Genomic DNA, 8,151 nt, shown 5'->3' with positions numbered 1-8,151 from the left:
GGGGGAGGCTGGCGGGGGGGGGCCGCTGCTCGGGGACTGGCTGGGCATCGGTCGGCGGGTGGTGAGCAATTGTACTGTGCATCACTTGCTTTGTGTAGTAGTAGTATTATTATTATCATATTATTATTACAATTTTATTTCAATTATTAAACTGTTTTTATCTCAACCCACGAGTTTTTCTCACTTGTGCTCTTCCAATTCTCTCCCCCATCCCACCGGGGAGGGGGGGGAGTGAGCGAGTGGCTGCGTGGTGCTTAGCTGCTGACTGAGGTTAAACCACGACATGCATCATCTTAAAAAAAGAGGAACAGGAGAGACCTGTGAACCATAAAGAAAATTTAGCCATAGCCAGTAAAGCTTTCTATGAAGACAGCTCAGTAAAGCTCTTAGCCGTACCGCCAGCGGCCTGGGTAGCACAGGGATGGTATTTACCTACATGCACCCTGCCAGCTGGACCTAGTTCATTCCCCTCCATTTTCCTTTACTGATGTTGGGGCAGCGGCCATGACCCGTAGAGGAGGCAGACACGTAGCAGCAGAGTTTGCTGTGAGCAGAAGCCCTTTGCACCACTGAACACAGAGGCAGCCTCTCCCCACCACATGATAGCCCCTGAAGGCACGGCGAAAGCACGTTAGAAATGTTTCCCCCTGAACACTCACTGGCTGATCCAACCATGGGAGAGTTTGTAGTTGCTGTAACTGCTTTCTATTTTCACCTTTTTCTAAACATGCCTTTTATGTGTGTCAGAACCATACTTGCATCCCTTTTTCCTGTTCCCAAAAGCCACAGCAGCCCCACAGGCTGTGAAGATTGCTTTGTTCAGATGAAGCCAGCCACATCCCAGCTCCAAATTCTGTTTGCGTCCACTTCCAGGCTCAATCCTCCCTCTTGAAGTTGGGACTGTGGGGGAAAAAACAAGGGAGAAGTTAGCAGCATTTAAAAGCAATCTAACCAGAAAGCAACTTTTAAATGAAGCCATTTAAGGCCAGAGCCTCCCAGCTGTCTGGGTGTCCCTGCTGAGCCCATTGCAAAACGTAGTTCAGGACACCCCTGTCACTGACTGAAGGCTAGCAGGGAAGATGCATTAGCCAGTAACATCCAGAGCATGATTAATCTTTTCCTCCTCATTCTGATGCTGCCGCAGTTGCAACAGATGTTCAAGAGCCTTCTGGCAGTGACAGATACCCGCATGGTCCCGACTCCTTACCAGGCAAGTAATGATAACAGTCACAGATTCCCAGGGCTGTGTCAGCTGGATTTTTTTTTTTTTCTTTTTTCCCCCTCTGGAAAGTTCTGCATATTTTCTGGAAAGTTTCTTTATGAGATATGATGTGTTCGAATCACACATCAACTCTGTCCCAGAGTTCACATGGGTGGATCAGAGGGTTGGGAAAAACATCCTCCTTTCTGAGCATCCCAACCTGGAGCTTCCTGGTGGAGGAGCAGGAGAAAGGTTATATCAGAACAACAGGACCTGTGGCTGGTGTATAAAATGGGTCAGCGAAGCATGCTTCACGCAATGTGACAGATACGCAAGGATAGGAGTGAAGGACCCGTGTTCTCCCACCGACCATAGTTTTATTTTGCAGCCCAACAGTGAGCTCACCGTCAGTCCTGCACTGACAGGCGAGCAGGGAGCTTTCCTTTGCACTGCCCCTACTGACATCCGAGCACGGCTGAACACCTGCAGCGGGACTGAGCCTGCACCCACTGGGAAGCTGTGATCACCACACACCCAGCAAGTGGTGGGAGAAGCCATTGCCTAGAAAGGGGCAGTGACCAGCACTGCAGGATGAGTAAGTTCTCAGTACGCCCCTTGCTGCTCCTCTGTCTTGCTTTCCCGGTTTATAAACATGGATGCTAATTCTCCCCTGCAAGGGGAGAATGCCTTGGCGTTAAGGCCAGAAGGGCCATTCTGATCCTGTCTGACCTCCAGAGAAATCTGACCACTCACTCTTAGCCCAGCAGCTAGTACATGAGGCAGGGCAAAGTTTTTAGATCACTCTACCTATAAAGTTCTCAAAGGCAGAAGCTATCCCCCTCCCCAAGATGATTTTTTGTGCTGATGATCCATCCCACCAAAAAGGCATTACAAGTCTATTTCTTATTTTCATTTCAAATCCTTCCACCTTCTCTTTCCTGCCATTGGATCTCATTTTGCCTTTGTCTGCCAGCTGCATTCAGACATAGCTGTCAAGAGCCTTCACTGAAAAATCCTACAGCTCCTCCTCCTCAAATGCACTCTGTTTACAAATCAGCAATGAACTTATTTATGTAGCAGTACACATCTGCAAAACCTGCTCAGCAGACAAAAAGTCACTCAAAATTCTTCCCGCTTCTTATATTATATCCAGCAAGGTGTACCCCACTGTCAGAGCTGAAATCTTACCAGCAATGATGAGAAAAATTACTCCCCACACTGTACTGGGCATGCAAGCCTGAGAGATGTGAGACATGTCATGTGCATATAAAATATTTCTGGGATCTATGGATAACACACGGATATGGAGGAAGGCAGCTGTGAAGCATAAGGGCTCCAGCAGGTCCCGTTTGCCGAGACTCTGGGAGACAGTCCTTTTCTGTGGGTGTTGCTACCTTTCATTTCACTCTTAGCTCTCATTCAAAGAGGAAAATAACAACGGGGCTCATCCAACCTGTCTTTAGCCAGGTCCAGGGCACATGACTGCATCTCATCCTTGGCACTCTTTATAGTCAACAGCAAGCATTTTTGGGTCATAAATCAAGAAGCCTCATTCACTCCACCAGCTGTAAAGGTGACTAGCTCAAAGAGAGGTGCCCATCCCATAGATGCCCACATCCAGCCAGAGAAATTCCAGGCAGGTGCTGGGGTTGCAGAGAAACCCTGCAATTGTGAAGCAGATGAAAACAGAGACAGTGGCATCTGCAGAGGGCAGGAATACACATCTCTGAGGCACAGCTGTCTTCACTCATCTCAGGGGGTTGTTAACTCTAAGCTATGTTACATGTCATGATTGCCATTTGTTTCGATGCTGATTAAAAAATGCATAAAAGGAACTTCTGTGAACTAAAGTTGTGCTAGCAATGTTTCATTATGGTATCAGAAGTGATGGGTCCTGTCTTATGCATGATCTTGGAAATAATATCCAATCTCTTCCATCTGTTTTCCACTCCCATATACACCCTGATAGCTGCCTCTTCCTCTATAACTGATGTGTAATTGAGTTTCTTTGCAAGGTCAGCATAATTTTGTCTCGTGTTGGTAGGGAGGCAAATGCAACGTGCAATTTGGGACACCCATGTTCTATAAATTAACTTATCCTGGAACAAGCACAACTAAGGGCTGATCAGATGATTGAGGAACAACAAAACCTATTTTAGGAGAGGAGACTCACCACATTTCATTTCCTGAAGCAAATTGTCACTCATAAAAATTTCACTGGGCTACATAAAAACTAGGGAAGGTGGCAAAACCTCTTCAACTAGCTGACAGGAAGGGCAGGACTGCAGAGACCGTAATGAGAGAGATCAGAGAGCTCGTGAATACATTTAGACTGAAAATTAGTAAAAAAGAGTCAAGCCATCAGAACCAGAAGGTTTAGAGTATGCTATCGAAGGAGGACATAGGACAAGAAACCAAACTACTTAGATGGAACTTGATGCCTTTGTTTAAGAGATTATATAGCATAGTTCTTTTAATAGCAGTGGACCAAGGCACCTCACCTGGTCTTGTGTTCCTAAGACCATTCCTCTTCTCTCCGCTATATCTTCTGCTTCCATGTAAATATGCACAATAAAGGAGGCAGAAAATCTACATTAGCAAAACACAGCCTGGGTGAAGTCAGCCCAATGCAGAGGTAAGCTTTGGTACTCAGGCTTGGGAGGAAGAAGCAGGTAGATGTGTCTCACATCCCAGACAATTATCTGATTAATGCTTAGAGCCAGAGGGAGTCGACGGGAGGACTTCATAATTCCTAGGCCACTAATCTCACAATCATTTAAAGCCTATGAAAGAAAGAATCCTTCTTTTTCCATGAGGGGGTCTGGCTGAAAAATGTAAGTGACAAACCAACCAGCTATCAATTAACTTTATGAGTCAGCTTCTCTCTTGCTGTGCCATTGAATTCATCGTCCAGTCCAGCCCACAGCGCCATTTCTGCTGCCCTTTTCTGCTTGAAGAGTAAACGTGCTTTCATACCTCCCTGTCAAGCCTTTTCTCAGCACCCTAACATTTTAGGCATGCTCCTGTCTACCTTGCAACACGACAGAGAGCTTTCCTGCTTATTGCTGATTATTAGAAGACATTTCTCCTTCTTCTGACCTCTGCAGTACCAGCTCATTCATGCAGAGAAAGTGGATGCATATCCTATTATCCCTTGAAGTATTTTCTAGCTTGTGCTAAGGCTTTGGTCCCTTCATAGTTTGTACCCAATTTTAGGATTACAACATCTCTAAGGAGAGAGTGCTGGGATGTTATCTTAAAATTACCCTAACCTCCAGAAGAAGATAAATAAAAATATTTATTTGTGAAAACTAGACAATACAGCTAGCAAAAATTGAACAGGGGAAAAAACCCAACCAATCAAACAAAAAAACAAACCATAAATTTACCTAGAATTTAAATGACGTGAAAAGTTTTCTTTTTCTCTGAGTGGCTCAACTAGCAAAGGGACAGACATTTCCCTAACACAATCCTTACTTCTTGGAGGTGCCATTGCACCTATGAGCTTATCCAGAGACCTTCTAAATAAAAGACAACCAAATATCCGTTCCTGCCCCTAGACATGTAGCACCAACTGGTTTGGATCCCATTGCTTAGGGCTAATTGCCTGTAGGGTAGAGACAGCAAATCTTGGAAAAGGCAAGACAGAGTGGTCCAGAGCAGAATCAGGGAGTGCTACGCTCAATATCTTGTTATGGGCTAAAGGGACACATCTGGAGCCAAGAACCTATATTTAGTCTAACTAGAGTTGAATCAAACTCTAATCAAAAGGCAACAAACAGATATTATTAGTCCGGTTACAATGACACTAACACAGTCCAAAGTGGTACAGAAAAGTCTTAATAACACACTTAAAACTGTTATACTAGAAAATGTCCTAATATCTCCTCCTTCCTTTGATATGATGTTCACTCTGCCACCATTCCTCCACCCCCTGGAGGGATGATGGTTCCGCTGGTCACCTCCAGCAGAACCTCCAGTTGTCACCATCCTGAGATCTTTCCTGGCAGGAGTGTGATGTCCATGGTGGGGTTTCTTCCTCCTCGCTCTTGGGTTCCCCCAGGGGTATCTTCATCCCCCCTCTCCCCTGCTCCCTCTCCCTGGTCCCCAGCACCAGTGGCAGAGCTGCCCAGCGCCCAGCCCGGGCACACAAAGGGCTGGTGTTTGCTGGGCAGGGCCTGCCTGGGGCGGCAGCCCTTGGCCATGCGGGGTGTCCCCAGCGCTGAGCTCAGGCAGGTCGGGCACGAGGCCCTTGGCCACAGGACACTTGTGGTCACAGGGACACACAGCTCAGGGCATGACAAGCCCAGAGCAGGGCTTTCTGCACACAGAAAATGCTCTTTCCATGCTGCATTTAGGATATAACTGAACAGCATAATTTCCATTAGTTTTTAAGAAACTGAGAGAACTGAGATTTGAAAATAGTTCCAGAGTAATGTGATTTAAAGATAGGTTCTTGATTAATGTGATTTCACTTGCCGAAATCAAATTGTGAAGTCAAGCATTAGAGAACTAAAATCCTCTTCTGTATTTTCTACTTTGTCATGGTTTGTTTTCTGATAGGAGTTACTAGTGTGACCAAAGGATTGACCATTTTTTGTTTTAACTTTACTCTTCTGTGAACTCATTATATCATAAATTTCTTCTCATACAAGATCAGATTGTTTTACTTTTATGACTGTGCCATTAAAGAAAAAAAAAACAACAAACCAAAAAACAACCCACAATCCCAAAAACCTTTTAACTTTTTGTGAAAGGAAATAAAACCAGTTAGTTTTCAGTTCCTGAAAGTATCATCCCCATCTTCATCATCCTTCAGGAATTTGGAAATTATAACTGAGCAATCTTCTTCTGCCATAACAGTTAATTTCTAATAACTGGAAAACATCTGAAGACCCACTCAGGTTATACAGCCATCCATTTAATGGTGACATTCCTCAGTGTTTTCGTATTCTACAGTGAGAGCTATTAAGTACCTTCTGTCATTCTGAAACCCTTTTCCAGATCAGGAAAAGTGATTTAAAACTTAGTTATATAACCTGCAGAACCAAACGACAACTTACATATAGCATACTTTGCTGTATGAAGCAGTATATGAACTTAGCAATTAGTCTGAAGCTAATATTCCTCTTATTTGTCACTAATTTGTAGACAAAATGGTTTCTCCCAGGGTTAACATTTTCATTCTCATCTGCAAATGATGGTACATTGCCAAAGTTCAAACCATTTGAATGTAGTGCACTTTTTACATTTTTAAATATTCCTAATACAGTTTTTATTGCTCTCTTGAAAATAATTAGGCAGAAAATGGATTATTCCCCTTTCAGTGAACAACTATCGGAAACATTTTGAAATTTCATGCTTTGAGGCACCAATGGCCACAGAGAGAAATATGCCCTTTTCAACCAAGCCCTTAATTATTTTCTCAACTGAAAGACGAACTAATACATTGTTGGCAATACACAAAGCATTGTCCTCTAAATCTGTATGATTTTATCTATGGGCTAATCTTGAAAAATAATTAACTGTCCCAATCCAGCGATCTATAAGAAGAGCTATGAATAATACAGCAATGCACCTCTGTGGCTCCTGCAGAACAAAAAAGTTTCAAGAGTTTTGTTTTTAGAAACTGCAATAGAACTATTTTTATCAACTTTTATATTTCCATGCTTTTCTGTATTTGCCAGTCCACAACAAGTAAGTGGGAAACAATATCTGCAAAAGCGAAGTTAGCCTTTTGCTTTCTCTATTGATCCATTTCCATTCATTTGGAAAGAGCAGAGGGTACTGGTTGAGTGTGTTTTGACTTGCTGATTGATGGAGACTAATGCAGTCATGGTCATGGTCCATGTGGGGATATAATTCAATTAACTAATGAAAAACATATATGTAGTACTCAGATTCAATGCGAGGTCATGATTACTTTGTTTGCTTCATACCCTGTATGTGTTGGTCCAATGATTTCTGGAAAATATACCACATCTGGACAAGATTTAGTGCACGATAAACACGTGAGATAAAGTTTTCTTTAGAGACCAAGGGCTTGAATGTCTGAGGCTACCCCCACTGCACTTCTTTCAGCAGACCGGATCTGTTCTGGAAAGCACGGCTTTTTGCATTTTGGAGGAAGAAATCATTCATGTGTAACATTTATAGAAGAGAGTCAGACGCCTGCCTAAGAAAAAAGATTGGAAACAACCAATTAGGCTTTATTTAAGGGATGGACAGTCACATGCTGAGGAGTCCAGTGATCAGCCAGACCAAGTGCACTCCTATGTGTTCAGTTACCATGGAGACAGGCACGTTTGATGAACCGCTTCCCCAAAAAATCATCCCAATTAGATCTGCCTTCATGCATCACATATGTTTGAACTGCTCCCTGAGGTTCCTTAAGTAATTGTGACTGATTCATTCTCCTTACTGACATCTAAAGAAATAACCTTTACTTCCCGCTTCCTGGTCCAAATTTAATTCTAGTATCATCTATCCATAGTTTCGCCACAGCCAAAAATGGGTCACTCGCTGCTGTGCTCCGTAGTGCTCTTCGTTAAAAAGCTCCAATTCAAAATTCCCATCAGTGATCACCCAAGGAGAAATGTCAGTCAGACAGCATGGAAACGAACAAAGTTTAGAGGGAGGAGTTTGGGAAGGAGGAGCGGGCATGAGGGTGTCTATCTCATGCTGCTTGACAACTACAGAGATTGTTCTTAATGAAAACACTGGTGGTTCACAGCACGATCACAGCACAACAGAGGGAGCATCAGGCAGCTTTGTCTGGATCATGGACAAGTCAGCTTTTTGCTTCCCTTTTATAGAATCATAGAATCATAGAATCATTAAGGTTGGAAGAGACCTCCAAGATCATCGAGTCCAACCGTCAACCCAACACTCCCATGCCCACTAAACCATGTCCCTAAGCGCCTCATCTACACGTCTTTTAAATACCTCCA

This window comes from Pygoscelis adeliae, unplaced genomic scaffold (assembly GCF_000699105.1).
Source record: "Pygoscelis adeliae isolate BGI_AS28 unplaced genomic scaffold, ASM69910v1 Scaffold207, whole genome shotgun sequence".
Taxonomy (NCBI): domain Eukaryota; kingdom Metazoa; phylum Chordata; class Aves; order Sphenisciformes; family Spheniscidae; genus Pygoscelis; species Pygoscelis adeliae.
Note: the sequence above shows the minus strand (reverse complement) of the source record.